The sequence below is a fragment of the Chlorocebus sabaeus genome, chromosome 26 (genome assembly GCF_047675955.1).
Source record: "Chlorocebus sabaeus isolate Y175 chromosome 26, mChlSab1.0.hap1, whole genome shotgun sequence".
NCBI classification, from domain to species: Eukaryota; Metazoa; Chordata; class Mammalia; order Primates; family Cercopithecidae; genus Chlorocebus; species Chlorocebus sabaeus.
Window position 1 is genome coordinate 45,341,081 of NC_132929.1, and position 23,910 is coordinate 45,364,990.

The 23,910-nt window shown below is 47.4% G+C and overlaps 1 long non-coding RNA gene across 1 annotated transcript; it reads left to right on the forward strand.

The window, feature by feature from the left end:
- The first annotated feature begins 1,446 nt into the window (after window positions 1-1,446).
- LOC140710389 (uncharacterized) lies at window positions 1,447-11,014 on the forward strand. Its single transcript, XR_012091361.1, has 5 exons — window positions 1,447-2,466; window positions 3,574-3,772; window positions 4,060-4,274; window positions 5,700-6,003; window positions 10,318-11,014. It is a non-coding gene; the product is annotated as an uncharacterized lncRNA (long non-coding RNA).
- The last annotated feature ends 12,896 nt before the right edge of the window (window positions 11,015-23,910 follow it).

The window sequence follows — 23,910 nt, forward strand, 5'->3', positions numbered from 1 at the left end:
ATCACAGAAATAACCATAAAAGTCCCTATTATTTACGGAGGGCTTATCATGGGTGAGGTGCTGCACTGAGGGGCAGTCCCTCCAGGGGTACTATTTTCATTTCACAAGGAGAAGTGTTGTTGAAGTTCAGAGAAGTTAGGTAACTTGCCTAATACACTGTGAGTGGCAGAGTTGGGATTCTACCCCAGGCACTGAGCTCTGAAGCCCGAGCTCTTGACGACTTTGCCTGTATGCTTCCATAAATGTAATCTTTAAGCTGTGGCTGTTCCCTGTTAAGCCCCTGTTTAAAGATCCATCAAAATAGATGGCTCCTTCTCTGAGTCATAGCCTTCTCTGATTCTTCTTATCATCATGAGACCAGATACTGAGAGGCAGAGATGGCCAAAAGGTTTTAAGTTCCCTCTGTTCTCTTGTAAAATGCAGTGCCCAGTAATATCCTGGCATTACCCACACTGCTATGGCCTCTAGTTGAAGATAGGAGTGCTGTGGGTTTTTTCTTGGCAAGAAATTGTGGACCAGAGGTGACATTCAATCACAGTCCTCTGGTCTCATTTGGGACCCAGCGGACAAGTCTTTTCTTAACCCTATTATTTTACAAAAATATTAAAAGGCAAGCAATTGGGTATGGTGGCTCAAGCTATAATCCCATCGTTTATGGGAGGCCGAGGTGGGGGGATCACTTGTGGCCAGGAATTCGAGATCAGCCTGGACGACATGGTGAGACCCTATCTCTACAATAATAATAATAATAATAATAATAATAATAATAATTAATCGAGTGTGGCAGGGCACACCTGCAGTCCCCGCTACTTGAGAGACTGAGGCAGGAGGATCACTTAAACCCAGGAGCTTGAAGCTGCAGTGAGTTATGATCATGCCACTGCACTGCAGCCTGGGTGACAGAGCAAGATTCCATCAGACTGGGTAACAGAGTGAGACCCTCTCTCAAAATAACAGCAAGTAAGCAATCATGTTTTTTTGACTTTTCAAGGAATTTGCAAACAACATATATTCCCTTCACCCATCTAGCTTTTGGGGAAGGACACCCAAATTCTAACAGTCACCTACCTAGAAAAATAGATAACCACAGCCACGGCCCATTCCATTGCAACTTGGTGATGTCAGGAGGTCTCAGGCTCAGGAGGGGCACCCCCCAGGGCCTCTCAGCAAATATCCCGATTCCTTAAACTGGGACAGTGTTTCCTGTCTGCAGAGTGTGCTCCCACCTTGGAGTGGGCTTGTCTGACTTGACCCTGAATATGCCCAGCAGGGACTGCATCCCTCAGTTCATAGATACAGAGGTTGAAGGTCAGGGAAGTAAAGACAGAAGGGGCAGCCAGTCAGAGCCAGCAGCTGCAGCCCAGATTTCTTGGCTCTGATTCCAGGATTCTTTCCACTCCACCGGCTCTCATGTATGGACAACTCAGGGGTCAGAGTAAGCACCTTTATTTCTGAATTTTCTTATTCTCTCCTGTAGCCTTATGACCAGTGTTCAGAAGATTGATCTCTTCCTAGCTTGGGACTTGCACCCAGCAAGTTTCCATGCAAGGCAGCTGCCTTTAAGAAGAACAGAAGAGTCCCAGTTGGGCTTATGGAGAATGAAATCAGTCGCAAGCCCTGATCTCTCTGAAAAGTTGTTATTAAATTCTGTGCCTGGCCCTGACCTGGATTTAAAGATTTGCAAGAAGACAAATTCCAAACAGATGCCCATTAGGGCCCTGACAGCCGCAGCTTAAAGATAACATTTACATTCTGCCGGGGTTTGTATCTCTCTGTTCCCTACTCGGCCCCTCTCTCTCCTCCGGTGGGATCAATACCTCGGTTGAGGTTACGTGGAGGTGGCCACATTCTTTTAAGCTGTTTGCTCAGTGCTTGGTTTGCTCTGCTAACACGCTGGGCACTTCTTCCAACAGCCCTGTTTGCCCAGCATTAGGGCTGTTTGCCGAAACACCTAGCCCAATCCGAGGGGGCTCAGCTTTCTAAACAGTTGGTCCCCGAATCTGTCAATCAATAACACCAATTGGGTTCCTGATACGAACAGCAAATGTGGCCAAGTCCAATATTTGCGCAAATACTACCCCCTCCCCCTGCACCTGACTGTCCCCCAGCTTGCCTAAAAGGATGATCACCAGACGCACAGGCTGCTGGGAAGATACAATGTTGGCAAACAGGGAGCTGGTTCCAGGAAAGAAGGGCACATGAGCAAACATGATGGCCCCTTTATGAGAGGTAATTTACTGAAATGCACAGCGATTACCTGCTCATCCAGCCCTGGTGTAATTAAAAATGGCAGGCTTGGGGCTCTGTTTCCCCCGGCGCTGGCAGAGAAGCCTGGGTTTCGACTTGTGAAGCTTGAGGTTGGATGTGGGAATTGGCTTGGAGTCATAGGCGATGAGAGGGACATTAGGATATTATCAAGCCCGTGAACCCAGCTCCCGGGAAGGACACAGCAGAGCGAGAGAAAAGGTACCTTCAAAAGAGGCTGGTGTTCAGTGGGTACGGGCTTTTCTTTTGGGGTGAGGAAAAAAATGTTTTAGAACTTGTGAGAGGTGTTGGTTGTGCAACATTGTGAATGGATTAAATGCCACCGAATCGTTCACTTTAAAATGGTTAATTTTATGTTGTGTGAATTTCATCGAAAAAAAATAAAAAGGGTGAATCCCAATGAACCTAGGTCGTTTACATTTCAGAAGCTCTAATGCCTAACTCAGGGTTTGGCTCAGAGTAAATGCTTAATAAATGTTTATTGAAAGAACAACCTAACATTTGCACAGTCAACAAAGCTCTTTGTTATACATTAGCTCATTTCATTTTTAAAGAACCCTCTGAGGTGGGCAGGGGTAAGCATTCTCGTGTTGTAAAGGGGAAGCTAAGGCTTTGAGAGGAGTGTGGTTTGCACAATGTCACGTAGCTAGTGACAGCAGTGCCAGAATTCAAACCCAAAAGTCTTTGACTCCAAAGTCTGTGCTTGTAAAGCAATACTATTTTGTCTACCTCATGGCTTTCAGGATGGGAAACAAAGCAATAGGGTTTTAAAATATGTTCTCTCCCCTTCTTCTTCTTCTTTTTTTTTTTTAAGGGTATTTATTACTAAAAGTTTTTAAAAACTGGACCATTGAGTAAAGTCACTCCATCTCCTACCATTCCTAGCACAGCGCTTGATAAATATTTGCTGGCTCATTCAGCTGCAGCTGCAGAGACCTACCTGTGGTTGCTGTGGCGACTGTCCGGGCCAAAGCTCAGGCAGCTGGAAGTATCAGTGAAGCCAGAAGATTTCAGCTGCTCAGGGTCTGTGAGGAGGAGTCAAGGTCTGGGGTTTGTGTCCTCTGCATAGCAATGGCACTGCAATGGACGAGCCTGGTGCAGGGCTGGGCTGTCTCGCCACTGTCACCCGCCTGTTGAGGGATGATGGTGGTTGTTGAGAGGCTGGATCAGACCCCAGAGGTGGCATGGATGTGACATATTTGTTGGACTTACACAGTCTTGTATTTTATGTCCATCTCTGTTCTTTCCTTCCATGAGATCTTGGGTGGTGCTTCATCGACCCTGAGTAATCGTTTCTTCATCTGCAAGATGGAATAAGAAGGCCTCCCTCACTGGGCTCGTGTGGGTGAGGAGAACTGAAGAGTCTGAGAGCACCAGCATGGTGCTTGGCACGAGCCAGAGGCTACAGAAAACACTGCCCTCCCACACTCCACCTTGGAGAGACTCAGAAAAGAGCAAGCTTCATTTGAAAAAAACGAAAACAGCTCAGGCAATGGGGTGGCTTAGAGTGAGTACCCTCAATGGGCTTGATCAGACCTCTGGCCAAAGACCCTTTTGGGGATGGGGTGAGGGTTGGTTGTTGCAGGGTAAAGGAAGTTGCTGTCTTTGGGAGGGGTGCCTGGCTGTGAGGTGACCTCTAGTCGTATTTGGCATAAGGGGAGAGGAGGGAACAGGGATTGGTAAGGAAGAGGGCTAAGAGACTGCCAAAGGCCTCTCTGTTTTGCTAGGGTTCTGGCTGATGGGAAGCTGGGCCAGGAAGGCAGGGACAGGAGTAATCATCCTCTATGACTGCAGGGCACTCTACTGTGCGCAGACGCCTTCCACTTCTTCCGTCTGCCCTGTCTCTCCAAGAACCCCTATGGCCCTGGGCTCAGAGCAGAGCTGAGTGCAGAAATGAAAATCTATGGCCCTGTGTTTCAAAACAATGAAGAATTTCAAGATGGTGGCAGTGGCAAAATCCTTCTCCAGGAAAATTCTTTCCTTGGCCCAATGTGTAAACACTTGCTGAGGTCCTGTGGAGTTCCATAAGTGCTGATGATATTGATGATGATGATAAGTATATAAGCTTCATGTTAGGACAGTTTTTGTTTTTGTTTTTTCTGAGACAGAGTCTTACTCTGTCACCCAAGCTGGAGTGCAGTGGCCTCCATTATGGCTCACAGCAGCCTCGACCTCCCAGGCTTAAGCAATCCTCTTACCTCAGTCTACCGAGTAGCTGGGACTACAGGTGCATGCCACCATACTTGGCTAATTTTTGTATTTTTTTTAGTAGAGGCAAGGTTTCACCATGTTGCCCAGGCTGGTCTCAAACTCCTGGGCTCAAGCAATTCTTGCCCGTCCATCTCTGGAAGTGCTGGGATTACAGGTATAAGCTACCGTTCCTGACCTTACGACAATTTTATTTTTTTAATTTAATTTAATTTTTTTAAGATTTATTTTTATTTATTTATTTTTATATTATACTTTAAGTTCTAGGGTACATGTGCACAACATGCAGGTTTGTTACATATGTATACATGTGCCATGTTGGTGTGCTGCACCCATTAATTCATCATTTACATTAGGTGTATCTCCTAATGCTATCCCTCCCCCATTCCCCCACCCCACGACAGGTCCCAGTGTGTGATGTTCCCCACCCTGTGTCCAAGTGATCTCATTGTTCAATTCCCACCTATGAGTGAGAACGTGTGGTGTTTGATTATCTGCTTAGGACAATTTTAATACTTATCATTTAATAAACACTTTATTGCACATGGAAGTTACTTTGGGGGAACTCCTAGTTGTAGAGTTGGCTCCTGAAACAGACTCACTCATAGGCATTTATTTCTAGAATAACGTTGTCAGGGTACAGAATTGTACCCTTTAGGTGGGACACAAAACCGAAAATGGCATCCTTTTCAGGTGTAATTTGTGTCTGGTATCTGGCATCAAATAGTGTTGCATTTAAAAAGTAGATTCAAAATGAACAATGATAGCACAGTGATTGTGAAGATGAAACAAAGTGACTTAAGTTGCCTGACTTGATCATTCTAGGTGGCCGTCGGAGTTTATTTTTGTTTAAAATCTAAAACAATGAAACAGAGTGTGAAATGTGAGGTGTAATATTTGTGTTTCGTAAGTGTATATTTTAGTTCATGCTTGAATTTTTTACTGAATTCAATAATGTTTTTAAAATTGAAACTTACTTTTTAATTATTTTAAAATGACAGAACAAAATCCAGATCATGGATTTATCAATGTTGTACCATTTGCTAACATTTTGCACTTATTAAATCCTCTCATTGGTCTCTGAATAATTATTTACATAAATTATTGTATTAGAATGTCACCAAAGGATCAAAGTTCAAACTGATAGGTATATTTAAACACAATTAAGTAAATAATTGTGCCTTGTTGTCCTGTAGGAACTTGTAGTAACTTGCAGTATCTTGCAGTATTGTGAAACCAGCAACTTGTTCACAATTATTCTGAATTTCTCGGGAAATTTGAAGTGGAGTACCTGTACCAACATGAAATGATACGAATTTAAGTGAAGCTCAACAACAAAAAGCAAAAAGAACCAAAGAGGAAGCAACTGAAACAACATTTGGATGTATTTAAAAATATACAGTGCCTCTAAAATCAGGTGTCATTAATGAAAATTCTCAAGAAATGCCACCGGACATAGCCAATGCACCCATACTATTGTTGTTCATTTCCTGCTTTTTACAGAAAACAATTTTGTTGCATGGAAGATTGGTGAGTTATAAAAAGACCTGCCCTGGGAGAATGGTGTGAACCCAGGAGGCGGAGCTTGCAGTGAGCCGAGATCGCGCCACCGCACTCCAGCCTGGGTGACAGAGCGAGACTCCATCTCAAAAAAAAAAAAGAAAAAAAAGAAAAAAAAGACCCGCCCTGGGTGTCAAGCACAGTAGTTACACCGCTGGTTCTGGCCCCTCTGCTTGGGATACGTGGGCAGGGTGCCCTGGTGGTAGGGCCTTGGTCACCAGCCAAGTCAGTTCCCATGGGATCCTCTTTCTGAGCTGATGCCCACTCCCTTGAAGAAGGGACTTCTATTCAGGCCTCTCGTTGCAAGGAGCAGAAACCCACTTAGGCTGGCTCAAGTCAACTGTGTTCAGCTGTTCAGCATCCTGTTTCACAGGCATGTCCTAGCCTCTCTTGGGGTATGACTCGAGGCTGGCAGGGGAGACCCAGGGAATGTCACCAGTCTTTGGGGTTGCCTCAGCTCAAAACAGTCCCTCCTTTCAGCTATTTTTCTTTCTTTCTTTTTTGTTTTTTGAGATTGGGTCTTGCTCTGTTGCTCACGCTGGAGTGCAGTGATGTGATCTCGGCTCACTGCAACCTCCACCTCCTGGGCTCAAGCAATCCTCCCACCTTAGACTCCTGAGTAGCTGGGACTACAGGCATGTGCCACCATGCCTGGCTAAGTTTAAAATTTTTTTTGTAGAGACAGAATTTTGCCATGTTGCCTAGGCTGGTCTCGAACTCCTGAGCTCAAGCGATCCACCTGCCTCAGTCTCCCAAGGTGCTGGGATTACAGGCGTGAGCCACCTCGCCCAGCCTCCCTCCTTCCACTTTTAGGTAGCTGTGTTCAGAGTGGGTCATCCAGCAGAGGCAAACAGGTACAAAGTTGCTTCCAAGGCCCTGTGGGAAATTCTTATTAATTCAGTTGACAAATATGTGTTAAGTGCCTTCTTTAAGGACAGACAATGTCAGACCAGACTCAGAGGCTGTCTTCCTGGGGGAGCTATGGCACACATGAGCATGGCCAGAATTCAAGGAAGGGTGGGAGAGGGGCTCTAAGAGAGAGGCAGGTGAGTTGTTAGGGGTATGTGAAGAAGGGTGAGAGAACTTTGCCCCAGGGGTCTCCAAGAAGGGCTGGGGGCCTTTGTAGAAACTGAGATGTGCCAGGAGAGAACATCTTCTAAAGAATGGCATGCTTGGCTGGGCACAGTGGCTCACACTTGTAATCCCAGCACTTTGGGAGGCTGAGGCAGGTGGATGACTTGAGGCCAGGAGTTTGATACCAGCCTGGCCAATGTAGGGAAACCCCGACTCTACTAAAAATACAAAATTCAGCTGGGCATGGTGGCACACACCTGTAGTCCCAGCTACTTGGGAGGCTGAGGCAGAAGAATCGCTTGAACCTGGGAGGCAGAAGCTGCAGTGAGCTGAGATTGCACCACTGCACTCCAGCTTGGGTGACAGAGCAAGATCCTGTCTTAAAAAAAAAAAAAAAGGCCGGGCGCGGTGGCTCAAGCCTGTAATCCCAGCACTTTGGGAGGCTGAGACGGGCGGATCACGAGGTCAGGAGATCGAGACCATCCTGGCTAACACGGTGAAACCCCGTCTCTACTAAAAAAATACAAAAAATTAGGCGGGCACCTGTAGTCCCAGCTACTCCGGAGGCTGAGGCAGCGTAAACCCGGGAGGCGGAGCTTGCAGTGAGCTGAGATCCGGCCACTGCACTCCAGCCGGGGCGACAGAGCGAGTCTCCGTCTCAAAAAAAAAAAAAAAAAAAAAAAAAAGACTGGCATGCTGTGTTTATTTATACCAGCTCTGTGACTTTGAGCAAGTCCCCCCGGGACACAGCTCCCTCCTCTGATGAAGCGGGGTGAGCGGGCCAATGGTCTGACATTGACATTATGGGCTGAATGTAATGAGGATAAAGTCAGGCAGTCGCAGATTGCCAGCCCCCATCCAGAGTTAAGTGCTTAATAAACAGTGGCTGATGGCATGTTCGCAGGGTCTCCCAGGAACTTTCCCTTTGCTGGTGGTTTTCTGCCCTGACGCAGAGTAGAATCAAGGGCTTAACTCAGACCTTCACTCAGAAAAGGCCTTTCTGCAGGTGCTGAGCTAATTCTGGGGTTCTCTGATGAGTGAGCCCAGTCCACGCTTGGAATTCCCAAAGGAACAAATACCATGGCCCTTGCACAACCTTCCTCAAATATACACTGTCTCAGTGGAGCTTTTGAGAGAAGCTGAATAGCTCTTGTAAAATATAAACTGTCATTTTTGTTGCTGATAATAATAATGACAGTAAATTCCTAGGCTCCTGCCTTGGAATCATAGCCTATCTGGAGGCAAATTTCATCATCACCCAAGGACTGGCCCAGCACCAGGAATAATAACTTCAGCATTCCTTGTGCCTCAGAGGTTCACTAGGTCCGTGTACGTGCCTTTCTGACTCACCTCTAGGTATGGTGGTACCCCTGCTGCAGAACGGCTTGCTCTTTCACTGCCGTTCACGACTATTTCGTGTCTCTCAGGCACTTTAGCTGTATATCTAATTTAATCCTCTAGCAACCCTGTGAGGGAGGTCATCTTAGGGATGACTGGGATTGGAACCCGGTTCTGTCTGCGTTCAGAGCCCAAGCTCCTAAGCACAGCCTCTTTGCTGTTTGACGGAAACAGTTCCAGCTCTGGGAGGTGCAGGCCAAGACGAGCATCCTGAAACAGGCTTCTCTGAAAGGAAAGAACATAAAATAAGGGCCTTGACCTAACTCAATGAAATGTCTTATGCTCAGTCACCACTGAGTGAGACTCTGTTAAAATCTGGTCAGTCCTGTGCTGAACTTGCCTGGAGCACTTTCCAGGTAAAGAGAAACTGGTGAATGAAGAAAATGCATCATGATGATTGCAAAGGAAACACTTAATCTATGGAAGATAATACCTTGTTTTGAGGCATTTGCAAATACTTTCCGAGACATCCTGTTCCACGCCAATAACGGATGGACTAACCTCAAATTGTTCTTATTTGTTCATTAACGCAAGTCCCCCAAGGGCTTGCTATGCAACACTTTATTAGCCTGGACCGAGTAATATATTTTAGAGTAATAAAACTACATTATTTTAAAATTATTTTTTAATGTGGACTTTCCAGCCATTGACTGCCCTCTCTGATAGGTCTGAATTAGTGAGTTTTAATTGTGTGTAAAAGAGCAATAAAATCATCATTATGAAAATGATGGGGTGCCTCCTTCACAGCAGGCACTGTGCTGGGCCTTATCCCACTCAGCCTCAATAAACCCGCCATGTGGGCGCTACATGCCCTCACTGCACAGACAGAACTCATGCTCTGAGGGATTCAACTCCTTGCTAATGAACGGGGGAGCCAGGACTGAAACCCAGGCGTGTCAACCTCTGTTAGGGCTCAGAAAATGATACTCCTCAATATGATGCTTTGACATGCTGGACTAAAGAAGTAGCCTCAAGGTCTCTTGACCTTCCCTACCCCTCCTATCTTCTTGTTTCTCAACCCCTTGTCTCTCCCAAAACACAGGACAAGGCTGTTCTCTGAAGTTCCCTCGTTCACCTAGAAACCGGATGGCCAAAGAGGAACACAATTGCCTTCCATCCCTTCCCTGAAATTTCATTACCCAGCGGATTAAAACTCATATCACAGAGGAAGAGATTGAAAATTAAACATCACACCGATGACCCATACTTCGGAGCATTGACCCAAATTGTCCCGTTTTTAGGTCCCACTCCATCTCCAAAGATAATTATTTCCTAACCATTGTCTGAGCATTGGGCCCATTCATTCCTCTTAAAAATCATTTGCTGGGCCAGGCGCAGTGGCTCACGCCTGTAATCCCAGCACTTTGGGAGGCTGAAGTGGGAAGATCATGAGGTCAAGAGATCGAGACCATCCTGGCCAACATGGTGAAACGCTCTCTACTAAAAATACAAAGATTAGCTGGGCATGGTGGCACATGCCTGTAGTCCCAGCTACTCGGGAGACTGAGGCAGGAGAATTGCTTGAACCCAGGAGGTGGAGGTTGCAGTGAGCCGAGATCATGCCACTGCACTCCAGCCTGGCGAAAGAGTGAGATTCCATCTAAAAAAATTTATATATATATTTTTTCTACCCCTCAAAACAGCCGTTTTCTCCTCCATCTCCTCTTCCCTGATGAAGAAGGGTATATAAGCGTCTGGATCTCATTGGGTTTGGGTCGTCATGTTCTTGCAACTCCCCTGTGCTTATGCACATTAAATAAATTTGTATGCCTTTTCTTCTTATTAATCTGCCTATTGTAAATTCATTTTCAGTGAACTTCGAAGGGCAGAGGGGAAACTCTCCCTTGGCCCCTACCCCTCCAAAGTCCCACTTTTCCGACAACACTCCTTGGACACAGCCGAGGTACGAACATAATATGGTCCTGAATGAGGCTGAGTTTTGGGTGCAGAAGACCTGGGTTAATAAAAATAGGAAGGTAAGAAAAGAAAAGAAAAATCAAGACACATCATAGGACTAGTTTCCTATTATTTATCCACTCAGGATTGACCACCCCTATGGGCCAGACAGTTGTACCCCTATGTACCAGGTGGGTACACGAAGACACGAGAAGCGCTGTGATGGGTCATTTTGCATGTCAGCTTGCGTGGAGTATGGCGACTTATTGTTTGGTCAAACACTGGTCTGGACATGGTGGTATAGGTATTTTTTAGATGAGATTAATGCTTACATCAGTAAAACAGGTTACCCTCCATACTATGGGTGGGCCTTGTCCAATCAGTTGAGGGCATTAAGAGCAAAGATTGAGGTTTCCTAAAGAAGATGGAATTCTCCTTGAGACTACAACATAGAAACCCTGTCTGAGTTTCCAGCCTGCTGCCTTGTGGAATTCGAACTCAGGACTCCAGTCTATGGCATTAACCCTCACTTAAATTTTCAGCCTGCCAGCCTGCCCTATGGATTTCAGACTTGCCAGCCACACAATTCCTTAAAATAAATCTCTCTGTCTCTCTTTCTTTCTGTCTATATACACACATGCATGCATATACACATATATATGTATGCATCTATATATTTATATCTGATCTCACATTGCGTATTGGTTGTTCCTCTGTAGAACTCTGCCTAATACAGCTGAAGATGTGTTCTCTTACTTCAGAAAGCTTGCATATTACTGGGGGACAATCAGTACAGAAGTCAACAATTACAGAAAGGGGACTAGGGTAATATGGTGGCCAATGTCCTTGTGAGTAGTGGTGACAGAGGGCTACAAGTTAGAGACTGCCAAGGGAAAGTCAAGAGCAAGGGAAACAGAGATGAAGGAGGTTCAGCCAGGCCCCATCACCTACCCACACTAAACCTGGAGTCTCTTTTCCCTTCAGTCTTAAAAATATTTTATTTCTGTACTTCAATGGATGCAAGCCCCTAAGTCCTGAAGGATCTGTTGTTTGTTGTATTATCCCAAGCAAGGATTAGCCTAGAAGGGACCTCACCTCCCAACAATGAAATGCAGCTCTTACATTTTACAGATTGGGAAACCAAGTCCCTGAGAGCTTTCTATTAAAGGGACCGAGGTGCTGGATCATGGTGAGCAGGAATATGTACCCACAGGAGTAATAGCAGCTGTTCGTACAAATTTTATTCTAATGCGCCTTCTTGTGATCGTGTTAAATGAATTCCAGGATTTTTACCAAACTTGACTCTTTTGAGAAAGAACCAAAGGAGCTAAACCAAACAACTCTTGGGGACTGATGTGCAAATGCCACTCCTGAGCTATGGGGGCTCCAGATCCACCTCACATTGCCCCCTGCAGTCATCCTAGTCCAGCCCTATCCCCCGGGCAGGTTGTCCCTGCAGACTGGCAAAGTCATTCCAGGTGTGGTCTCAGAGAACCTCTCTTTGGAATGGTAGAAGGGTTTGTAGCCGTAAGAGCTGATATCAAGGAGGCTTCTAGAAATCTAGAAAATTTAATTCCCCAGAAAGTGCCTGAGAATTAGTTTCTCCTCTAGAGTCCTTTTTTTTAGGAAGCACCGGAGTCCATGCTTGTTCTTATATTTTTATCCATATATCACCTCAATTAAGGCACCAAAGTCCTGTGAGAAACACCAGCTCGTGCCGTCTTGTCCTCCCCCACTCTTACTGGATAGTAGGGACAGAAAAGTGGAGATTATTCCACATTTTACAGAAAGAGAAACCAAGGTGCAGAGGAGGGTGGAACTAGCTTCTGATCCTGGGCTACACCCATGGCAAACTGGGAAAGGTGTGCCAGAAGGAGTCGCCGCAGGCATTGGCCCCAGGGAAGCCCTGCTTTGTCACTGTGAGAGGACAGGGCACCACCTAGGCTGGCCTTGCCAATTAGAACCAGTTTTGCTGCTCCAAAGACACCCAGGCCAGTGAGGGGTGCACATGTGGACAAGCTTTAAAATCATAATTCTTCCCTCTGACAGTTCCCTGAAGTCCAAGACATCATGTGTGTAGTGATGCTCTGTGACCCTCTGGCTCCCTATCCCGAGGATGTGGGGAAGAATTGCACCCTAAGTCTCTTCTTGCTGTGGGCAATAAGGATTGCAGCCATTAGCCTGAGTGGGTGGGAGAGACATCATCTGCTAAAGTAGGAAGGGCATGTGGTCTGGATACCTGACTTTTAATCCCAATCCTTTTTTTTTTTTTTTTTTTTTTTTGTGAGATGGAGTCTCGCTCTGTGGCCCAGTCTGGAGTGCAGTGGCGGGATCTCAGTTCACTGCAAACTCCACCTCCTGGGTTCAAGTGATTCTCCTGCCTCAGCCTTCCAAGTTGCTGGGATTACAGGCACCTGTCACCACACCCAGCTAATTTTTGTATTTTTAGTAGGGACAGGGTTTCACCATGTTGGCCAGGCTGGTGTTGAACTCCTGACCTCAGGTTATCTGCCTGCCTCGGCCTTCCAAAGTGCTGGGATTGAAGGTGTAAGCCACCATGGCTGGCCATTTCTTTTCTTCTTTAAACTAGCTGTGTGACCTTAGGTAAGTTACTGAACCCTTCTGAGTCTCAGTTTGTGCCTCTGCCTCTGTAAAACAGAAATAGTAAGAATAACTAGCCCCAGGGGCTACCAGTGACTTCACACAAAGTCATGAATGTACTCATGTTCTGTAGACTGTAAAGCACTCTACCAACATTCACTGCCATGCTTTCTTGATAAAGGAGATGGGGGAAAGGAAGGATCCAGAGCTGGGAAATTCTGCTTTCTCGAATCCTGTTGTTACAGTGAGGCCATAGTCCAGAGAGTTTAAGCAGCCAGCTCTAAAGCACAGAGGGCAGGAGGCAGGGTTTGGGCTGGGCAGTGAGCGTGGGTAGGGAATGAGGGGGACTGTGCTAGTGCCCAGAGACTGGACCATAATGAGACCCTGGAGGAACCCTGCAGGAGGGTACTAAGGGCAGGGGCAGCGAGGTAGGGGGAGGCCAGGCGGGCAGTGGGCTAAGGACACAGTGCTGTTGAGTGGGGATATGCCAGCTCTGGTTACCAAAACCCATGTGGGGGTTTCTGAGTACAAAGGCATGTGGCTGGTGTAGCTCCCGCTGAGCTATGACTGCACTTTGGAAACATGATAAAATAAACACACGACGTGGGTCTTCAGACCACCCCAGATTAGCAGCTAAAGAGGTAGATGGGTAGAAGAAAATGCAGAGGTTTTCAAAGAACAAAAATACAACAAGGCAGCACATCCATCCCCGAGGGTGAGAAATGTGGGCTGCACGAGTTACCGCATCATCAGAACTGTGCCCGAGTCAGCTCTGGGGAGAATGTAGAGCACGTGGGGCACGGAGGCAGGGTGCGTGTACCTATGAAGCGCTGCCCGCACACACACCCCTTAAAGGAGAGTTTCCCTAGAAATGACCCGAGAATTCTGGGAACAAGAGTTGTCATTCAAGATAGGCCTGACTCATTTCTCCCATGAAGGAGGAACTGAACAGTCAGCAGCAGAGATTAGAATTCTTATCCAGGCAGATCTCGAGTGCTTCCCTCCCTCCTACCAAAGTATTCTCTCTTTTGGCATCTCTCTGCCTCATATTTCGCCATTACAGATTGATCCTTTTGCCTTGTCAGTCTCCAACAGTTCTCTATACAAACGCAAATGTTTCTGGAGAGGCAGGCCACAGGTCAGTCCAGACTGTGAACCCAGCTCAGGCAACCAGGAACCAGGACTGCTTCCATCAGGGGCATGAGGGCTCACAAGAGTGAGCGAGGGAGAAGGATGAGGACAGTGATTTTTGTTGTTCCCACTGTACAGATGAGGAAACTGAGACTCAGAGGAGTAAAGGAAGCAATGAGCAATCTGACGGTGGGGAAGGCCAAACCTCACTTCCTCCTCCAAAATTGTGTGTCTTCAGAGTATGTTCAAGGGCAACTCCACACTCTGCGTTTCAGAGAAAACAATCCTTCGTGGCTGTGCCCACGCTCTCCTCCCACACCATCAGATGTGCAGGCAGCGTGGGGTCTCTCCAGTGTCCCCTGTTCAGATGGCCCATTCAGAAACTGGACATAACTGTGACTTGTGTGGCCCTGAATAATCAATTAGGCCAGTGAAATGGGAGTCTTTCTCTGTGTCTGGAATTGGAACTGAGACCCTAAGTTGGAGTCACTCAGAAGTCTGGGAGACTCAAGAGTGAGGTGGCCATTATAGAGCCACACACAGCCCAAGGTGCTAAGTCAGGAGAAACGAGAAACGGAGGCAGCCAGACAGACAGGGAAGGGAGCAGGGCACAGAGAGAACCAACGAGGAGAGATACCCAGGGGAGCGACCAGAGCTGCCTGATCAAGGATGATGCCCACCTCCAGGGCAGGGGTAACCTTAACGTCTGCCCAGGAATGGCAGGGCTTCTGTGGAGCAGTATCCCCTGAGATATGACTCTCATTTTCCTACTTTCCTACTGGGTGTGTTTTTTGCCACTCTTTAGCCCTGGCTGTACCACTGAGGACTGAATTTTAGCAGGAAGCAGAAAACTGGGATTCTTAGGTTGCAGGTCACTGGATCAAGAGGCACCACATCTGTGTGAAGCAGGGATTACTGCCCCTCACTGCTGATATGGGATGCCAACACACCACCCCAAGACCCTGCTCCTGAGGACGATGCTGCTCCCAGGGGGATCTAGGGCTGCGTTCCCTGTGGAGGGATGAGGTACTTTGCTTGCAGGAGGGAGAATGAGCCGGAAGCCATCAGTAGTCAGGAATGTGCCCTCTCAGTGTCCCCAGCTCCTGACTTCTGAGCACCTGGTGGGAGAGCACCTTCTGCCTCTTTTGCTTGGGTGGGGCTGCGTGATATATCCGACCAGCAAGCTGTGAGTGGAAGGCTTCACCCTCTGTGTGAGGCCCTCAGTCTCTTGCTCTCAGTCACCGTAGCCAGCATCATTCCAGATGGTGGTGGCTGCTGCCTCAACCTGGTTCTTAGAGAATGGACACAGAGCTTGTCCAGCTAAATAAACCTGCCTTGTTTGGAGCTATTTCATGTTGGGGATTGTTTGTTACTCCATCACACCCTGGGTGATCTGGCGGGTGCGTTGCCTTAGCCAGGGCTTCAGCATCACACATTTCCTGGATCCTTCTGGGAAGTAGATGGAGGGTTGCTACAAGCTGGGGCAACCCCAGGGACTGGAGACATTCCCTGGGTGCCCCCTACCAGCCACAGTGCCAACCCTCAGGCTGTGGCACAGGAGTGCTGAACAGCAGAGGGCACCAGAGGCCTGTCTCTGCCTTCCCCATCCTGGTGCCATCATGGGGGTTGGTGGCATCAGTAATACTGGTATTGTAGGCGGGTAGCATTTGGACCTACAACAGAGAGAGATCTCAGGGCCCGCTCCTCTTTTGTGTCACTGTGGTTGTGGACAAGTGTTTGTAAGATGCAGACTCACCCCTCAGTAGGCTTCAGACAACATCTAGGGACCAGGGTCAGGACACCCACCATAACTTCCTCTGGCCCTTTCTCTCTTGGGCTGGCCCCACCTTCAGTTGTCATCTGTCAGGCCCAGGGGTGTGGAGGAAAGCCAGGAGCCAGGATGCAGCAGAACAGGCACAGACAGCCTGACTCAGCACACAGCAGTGTTTTCAGGCCATCCCCTGTGGCTTTTCCTCTTCCATGCCTCAAATCCCACCACTATACTTTTTCCCATTTAGCACCCTACTTTCAACTCTGTGAAAATGTAGCCCTTGTTTTTTTGGGGAAAGGGAAAGTATGGAGGCTGGAGAGGGTGGGACTAACAGCAGATGTTTTCAGGATTTGAGAGCTTCGTCAGTACAAAGAGCTCTGTGCTAGGAGCCTGGAAGCCACGTGATCTGTACTAGGTCTTTTTCCTTCCTTAGGCCTCCGTTTCCTCCTCTGCAAAAGTGGGTTTTGGGACAGCCGAGTTCTGAGCCCTTTCCAGAGTTTGTAACCTAAGATTCAATTTTGCTGGTCAGGAAGAGAGAGACAACCTGGTCCTGGGGTAGGGATGGGAAGGAGGAGGAGGGGGCTACCTGTAAAGTAAAAGGGACAGGTGGGGGAAACTTGGGTCACTGGGAGTTCCTAGCTGGACCATGACACTTTGCCAGGAGTGGCTAGCTTCCCTGCACCTGCTGCTTTACTGTTGACCTGTGTTTCAGTATTTACATTTCTCTGGATCATATAAGACCAAGGTCAGGTTAAGTCCATTACTCCTAACCCTAGTTGGCCCAAAGTCAAACAGAAGAGGTTGCCTGTGCACCTGCACCTCTGCCCGCCCTGCCTTCTCTAGGTGCTCCTGGCTCTGGCCCTTTCCTGTGGGGGCAGGAGGTCAGGCCTGACTCTGAAGCCCTAGTAGAACCTGTCTTCCAGAAAGACAAGCATGTAGACACTGCAGGCACCCACCTTGGGGTGGGGAGGGGAACACCTGCCTGGCACCTGGCTGTTTGCTGGGTGGGGATGCCTCTTTCTGCTGCCTTTGTTATCCTTTTCCCTCACCACTGCCAGCACTCAGGCTCCCTGGTTAAAAGGCGGCACCAGGTTCTTCCCAGCAAGAACCCCAGGAGCTCTGGAGGCAACTTCTGAGCGGGGTTTGGTTGGCTAAGCAAAGTATCTCCTTCAATCCTTCCACCTCCATTCTGCTCAGTCCCTGGAAGGTCAGGTTGTAGCATGGGAGGAGGCCACCTCCTAAGCTTCCCCTGCTCTCCCCAGTGCCCCTGTTTTTCTGAGCTCTGGAGGTTACCAGGGTGCTGCGGAGCTCATTGCAAGCTGCCCTGGCTTGTTATCGGTCTTGAGAGACTCGTCTCTCTCTAGCTGCCTGTAAACCTCTGGGGCCTGATGGATGGGTTTTGTTGTTTTCCTTCCCCCTGACTTGTTGATGTTATCACCTCCAGTCCCTGGTGGATGGATGTCTTTTTATTCCACCAAGCCCCCTACCTGTACTACCCATTCACTCAGTCATTCACTGAGGCTCACCACCGGCCATAAGATCACCAGGGCCTAGACACACAGAGGAGTGTGAGCACAGAATGCAGTCCTTGCAGGGCTCCAGGTTTCGTGGCTGTGATAGGTGCCTGAGGCCTGCCAATTCAGGGTGACGAGTGCCCTGATGTTGGCTGCACTGGCTCATATGGGAACATTGCCGGAGGAGCATGGGGCCGGCTTCTCAGAGGAGGCCATATTTGAGCTGAGTTGGAGGAAAAGCAGTATGGATTCCCTAGATGGGGGTGGAAGGCTAGGAGAGGACTTTCTGGAAAGGGCACATCAGTCTGAGGGAAACACCCACATACAGGCTGGCAGGTGAGAGGACAGAGTCCCTGGGATCAGGACTGTTCGGGACCACTGGAGTAAGTGCAGGAGACTGGAGACAAGGCTGGGGAGAAGGTGGGACTTTGGTCATGGAGGTCCTTGGAGTCTTTATCCTGTAGGTGCTGTGGAGACCAGAGAGGAGGCTGTTGCACCACCTCCTCTCTGGAAGTCGTAGGAAGAGAAGAGAGGTGGGCAACAGAAGTAGAGGCAGAGCTCTGAGGGACTTTGGGCAGATGGAAGCCACCCAACTCGATGGCCATGAGAACAACGCGAGGAGGAGAGGGAGGAGAAGAGGAGAGGGAGGAGAAGAGGAGGGGGAGGCGAGGCTGACTCCTAGGCTCCTACTTAGATGGCTGATGGCTCAGGACCACTTGCTGCTCACCAGGATGTACAGAGGAGGAGCAGATATGGTGTAGGGTGCAGATGTGAATCCAGTTGTGGTGATGCTAAGGTTTGGATGCCCAAGGCCACTCAGGAAAGGACGTCCAACAAGCATTTGGTGTCAAGTTTGGTAAAGAGATCTCTTCTGGAGAATCGACCTGGGCACCATCTGTATTAGGCAGCATTTGAACCTCTGTGATGTAGATGGTGTGATTAAAGGGCAGTGCATAGAGATAGGAAGAAGGCCTATGCAAGACCTGGGTACTGGCATAAGAGGGGCTAGGAGGGCAGGGTATGACGGAGGCTGAGAGGAGCACTGTGGAGAAGGAGCAGGTAACATGCTTGAGTGCTGCGCAGACTGAGTCAGACAGGACTTGGTCTGACCACTGGCAGGAAGGCGGTTGGCGCCCTTGGCCCAAGTTCAATGGCAGAATGGCAGAGGAGGGTGTCGGCTGCGAAACTGACGCAGGAGAGGCAGGCTGCCTCATCCACTCCCGACGGCATGGCTCTGAGCTCGGCGCTGAGTGTTCAGTGCTCAGGATAACACGTGTAGTAAACATTTCTAGAAGGACCCACTTTGGGGTTGAAGAGACTTTTTGTTTTGAAGATAGGTGGGTCTGAGCATCTCACCTCTCCCACCTCCAGCCCCTAAAGTGAGTCAGAATCAGAAAGATAATGGGTAGGAAGTTTCCAGTTCTCATCCAGATCTGGAAATTCTGATCTAACCCGGGACAAATGTTGAGGTCTGTTTGGAAAGGCATGAGTGGTCCCTGGGGGCAAGAGAGCTCCTTTTCTCTAGGGACTTTCCAGTAGCCCCAGCCTCACCGGTCACCTTCAGGTAGTGAGCTGGGCATTTAGGGAAGCTATGCCTTTCACCGTTAAGCTGCTGGTTTTGCAAGATTGGGAGGCTGGAGATCTTTTCTCAAGTTAGCAGCCATCGCAGGGAAGGAGGACCAGAGTAGGAGTGCTGGGCTAGGATCCTAGTCCAAGCTCTGCCATTATCGTGTGTGAAACAATCATCTCTCTGGGCTTCAGTTTTTCCATCTGTAAAGCAAGAATTCCAACACTACATTCACAGAAGTATCTGCAAGATAAGATGAGAGATGCAGAAGTGATGTGAAAAGTAGGAAGTGCTTTACATGTGCCAGTTTTCTTCATTCATTCATTCTCATTCTACATGTACTAATTTAGTAAAAAATGATGAAGCATCCATTAGATGCTATAATTGCAAAATGCTAAGTGTTCAGGGCAGAGCAAGTGGACAGACTTTGTAACAAAAGCCTGCTTTTGACTATTTTACTCCTGCCCCCACTGTCTGCAGAAGAAAGAGAAGGGTAGAGTTGATGGGTCAATGGGCATCTGTGCCCTAGGCTGGGGGTCATCACTAGCCCTGACTTTGCACTGCAATCAGTAGACTGTGCGTGGGATTCTGTGATGGGAGGAATTTCCTACCATCTTTGTTGTGGTAGGGAAGAGTTTACAGTGAGTAGGGTCAAGGGTTGTTTTTTGCTTTGTAGTGTTGATTCCAGAGGCTGCCTCATCTGTTGTCCGGCAGCAACGGCATACTGGCCATGGGCATGGGCAAAGGTCACTGTCCTGAGATGTGCGTGCAACAGAATCATGGGGCAGCTTTAGCAGACCATCATCAGACAGCTCAGTGGATGCAGCTGCCTTCTGAGTATAAAAGGTTTGGATTCAACTCGGGTGGGTGAACTTGGACAAGGTACTTAACCTTACCGAGACTCAACTTCCCCATCTGCAATAGGGGACTCTTAATACCTACCCTTTGTGCCTGGTGAAGATAAAGTGAGAGTCATGAGAGAATGTCCTCCTCCCCTTCTTCCACTGATGTCAATTCATGATCACTGACCTCATCGGGCAGTTATCTGACTCAGGTGTATCAGATCTAGCAGGTACAGTGACCTGTGTGCCACTCATACGTCCCTCAGTTATTAGGTACCAGGCTTCTGGTGATGTGAAGAGTGTCTATTGTAGGCACTGTTTCTGAATTGTTAATAAAATAAGACAGCTCTGGTCTGGAGGAGAGTTGGGGAGAAGCCCAGGAGTCAGATTAAAGCCCATGTCCAGGCGGGCATCCCTGACTGCTCTTCTTCCCTCCCTAAAGGTTCTGAGGATTCAGCCTGTTGCAGCTTCCTCATTAACCCTTTCACCCATCATGGTGCTCGTAGTGGGGATCTGCCCCTGAGCCTGGCTGGGGAATGGAAAGCAGCCCCTCAGCATGCCACCACCCACCTCACCGTTCCCAAAAACAAGCACTCTGGCCGTTTGCATAATAGGGGCTTTATCACTAATCAGAGAAGGTGAACACACCAGGCAGCAAAACAGTAAGCACAGAGAAAGGCAAAGTCTCCAGCAATCTACAAATCCCTGATGCCGCAGGCCCTCACACATGGAGGCCCTACTGGACTTATTCTTTCTGTGCCAGGCTGGGTGAAGAGAACAGGAGCTACCAGCTTTCATCTGCTCTATCATCACACTTGCAGTTTCAGGGGACTTCCAGACCAAGCAACCACTCACTCCATCCCCTTTGCCCACCCCAACGCTAGCCCCTCTATCCCAGCATTGTCTGGATCTATACTTTGTCTTTGACTGTCTCTGGACTGTGGGCTCCTTGAAGGGAAGAAGAAAGGTGTTTTCTTCCTTCCTGGGTCCTCAGAGCTATCACGTGTTTCCAAGAAGGGGACGGGGAAGTTTGGCCTCGGGTGTGAGGAGTAGTTGCCTGGGTCATTGGCTCATAGTGTGGGTGTTTCTGGGGTCCATGCGGTTACTCAGATGGTGCTCACCTTGCTGGGCTCTGTCCCACTCTCTCCTTCTTCTAAAGCACGCTTCTGGGGTGTGAGAGGTACACTCAGAGGGATAGCCATTGGAGTGCATTCCTAGCTTATCCTTCCTTCCATCGAACTGCCTGCTGAGTGGTTTGCCCCAGTAAGAATTTGCCAATTTCTTGTCTTAACTGTATTCTATTACACCTCATAAAGATTGTAGCCCAAATGACTCTGAGTTTCACGATCACAAAGCATCAGTATAGGAGGAAGCCTTGGAGAGTGTGTGGTCTGTCTGAAAAATAAAAAAACAAAAACAAACAAAAAAAAACAAGTGGATAAAAAATGGGATGGTGCCTCCTCAAACCTGAGTGGCTTTTCAATGATCCCACCAGCCTTCTGGGCCACAGCCAATATGGAGGGCTAAGATGGGCATGGTTCTAGTGCAAGTCCCTGTACAGGTGCACGCCATCTGTCAGCAGGCATCCACAGATGTTCAGATTTGGGCAGCCTGGCAGAAGATTTTGGGGTGCAGGCGATGGTTGGATTTTTCAGCTTAAACTTTGAGGTTTAACTACACATAAATGACTTCAAGGTCTATTGCATGCCACCATTTGTAAACTGACCGAAGTGGAATGTGAATTGTTGGTGTTTGAGGCTTATAAAAGGAAATGAGATTTGGCCTGGGAAGCGCCTTGTCCATTGACCAGTATCTCATCCCAATTTGCCCTCAAATGTTCAAACTTATGAGATGATAACAAAGAAAGCCAACTGCTGGGGTTGTGGTAGCAGTGTGAAGGAGGAGGCCATGAAGAATAAGAAAGTGATGATTTTAAGCCAGAAAATAGAAACTTGAGGTAACTTAAAATTTTCTTTTTCTTTTCTTTTTTTTTTTGAGATGGAGTCTCACTCTGTCATCCACTCTGGAGTGTAGTGGGGCAGTCTCAGCTCACTGCAGCCTCCATCTCCCAGGTTCAAGCAATTTCTCCTGCTTTAGCTTCCTGAGTAGCTGAGATTACAGATGCACAACACAACCCTGACTAATTTTTGTATTTTTAGTAGAGATGGGGTTTCACCACATTGGCCAGGCTGGTCTTGAACTCCTGAACTCAGGTGATCCACCTGCCTTGGCCTCCCAAGGTGCTGGGATTACAGATGTGAGCCATTGTGCCTGGCCATCATTTTCAGGTATATATCTGAAATAAAAAAATATATATTTTACCATATGAGATAAATTATGTGTTATACTATGTCTTAGTCCATTTTCTGCTGCTATGACAGAATACCACAGACTGGGTAATTTATAAAGAAAATAAATTTATTTGTTACAGTTCAGGAGACTGGGAAGGCCCATCTTGCAAGGGCCTTCTTGCTGTGTCATTTCATGGCAGAAGGCAGAAGGGCACAAAAGCCCAGGAGAGCAAAAGAGAGCCTAACTAACTTTTGTTAACAACCCACTCTTGCAACAATGAATCCTTTCTCACGATAATAACATAAATCCACTGATGAGGATGAAGCCCACCTGAATTAATCACCTGTTAATTATCCCACCTTTTAATACTGTCATGATGGCATTCAAATTTCAATGAGAGTTTTGGAGGGACTTTCAAACCACACCTTGCTGGTTTTAGTAAATTTAGAGATTCACAAAATCTTTGGGATATATTCTTTGGAAATGTTATAGAAAACCTAAGGCAATAGCAAAAATCTAGAAACAACTGAAATATTCCTCAGTAAAAGTGGTTATACAATAGGATCAATACATCATGTTTATATTAATAACAATTAAGCATGATATTACTGATATGTACTAAATATATTATGGTACTTTCATATTATAGAATGTATTACAATTGTTAAAAAAATTTAAGTGATGGTTTAATAAATGAAGAAAGCAAGGTGCAGAGAAGAATGTGTTAGTGTGAATCCAATGCCATTTATGTATTTCTTTAAAAATCTTATGCGCATTTATCTCAGGAGAGGCTCCATTTTTTTATTCTGGAAAGATACATGGGAACCTGTTGATGAGGGCTACCTGCAGAATCTGCACATCAACTCTCTGAGCCTCCGTTTCCTCACTTGTACAGTTGGCTTTATAATCTCATATTCAGGATGTTTGTGAAACTCCAAAGAGACACCTCCTGGGCATAGCCCTTTGCCAAACATAGAGCCTAATAGAAACAGCAGCTATTGGTGAGTGCTTGAGGCAACGTGATGGGGGGAAGTTCCATGACCTCTGCAGTCAGGCAGATTATGGCCTGCTACCCTTTACTTGTATGGATCAGAGGGGAGCTGTCTCTTGCTTCTGAGCTTCAGTTTTTTGCACAAATTCTTAAATGTAAAGATCCTAACATAGCCCCTGGAATAGAGCATGTGTTAGCGCTGCTTCTGCACAGCTGTGGAAGTCACACTCTGTAGGACTTCCTGACAACTGTCTGTGGGCAAAGGATGTTTCCTATGAACCCTCCTGGGGCTCCACTGAGCCTGAAGGCCCCTCTCCTGATTGGCAACGGACAGAGACCTGCTCTGGGAAGTGTTCCCACCCACCAGGCTCCTCACACTTCACTGGCTAGTGGATAGCCTTCCGGGAGCAGGCCTAAACACCCAAAATCAATTTGCTAAAAGCCAATTTGCCAAACGATCAATTCACTGAGTGACTAATTTGCCATAGGACTAAGGATTTGTTTTCTAAATTTCAGTTTCCCTGTGGCTTTGCATAGAAGTTCTGGTTACAGAATTTTGCATGAGTCTCAAAGTTCAGATGCTGAGCCCAACTCCAGCACTCAATATTTTATATAGAAAGGATAGGCTTGCTCCATCTCTCAGCCTCTGCCCCGAATCTGCCTCTCCTCTGCTTTTTAAGTAAGTCTTTCTTTCAGATGCAGTTTCTATCTTCTCTCTTTTTTTTTTTTTTTTTTTTTTTGCAAACCTAGCTCTCTGTTTTCTTATGAACAGACATCAGCAATGATAGATTTTTGATGGA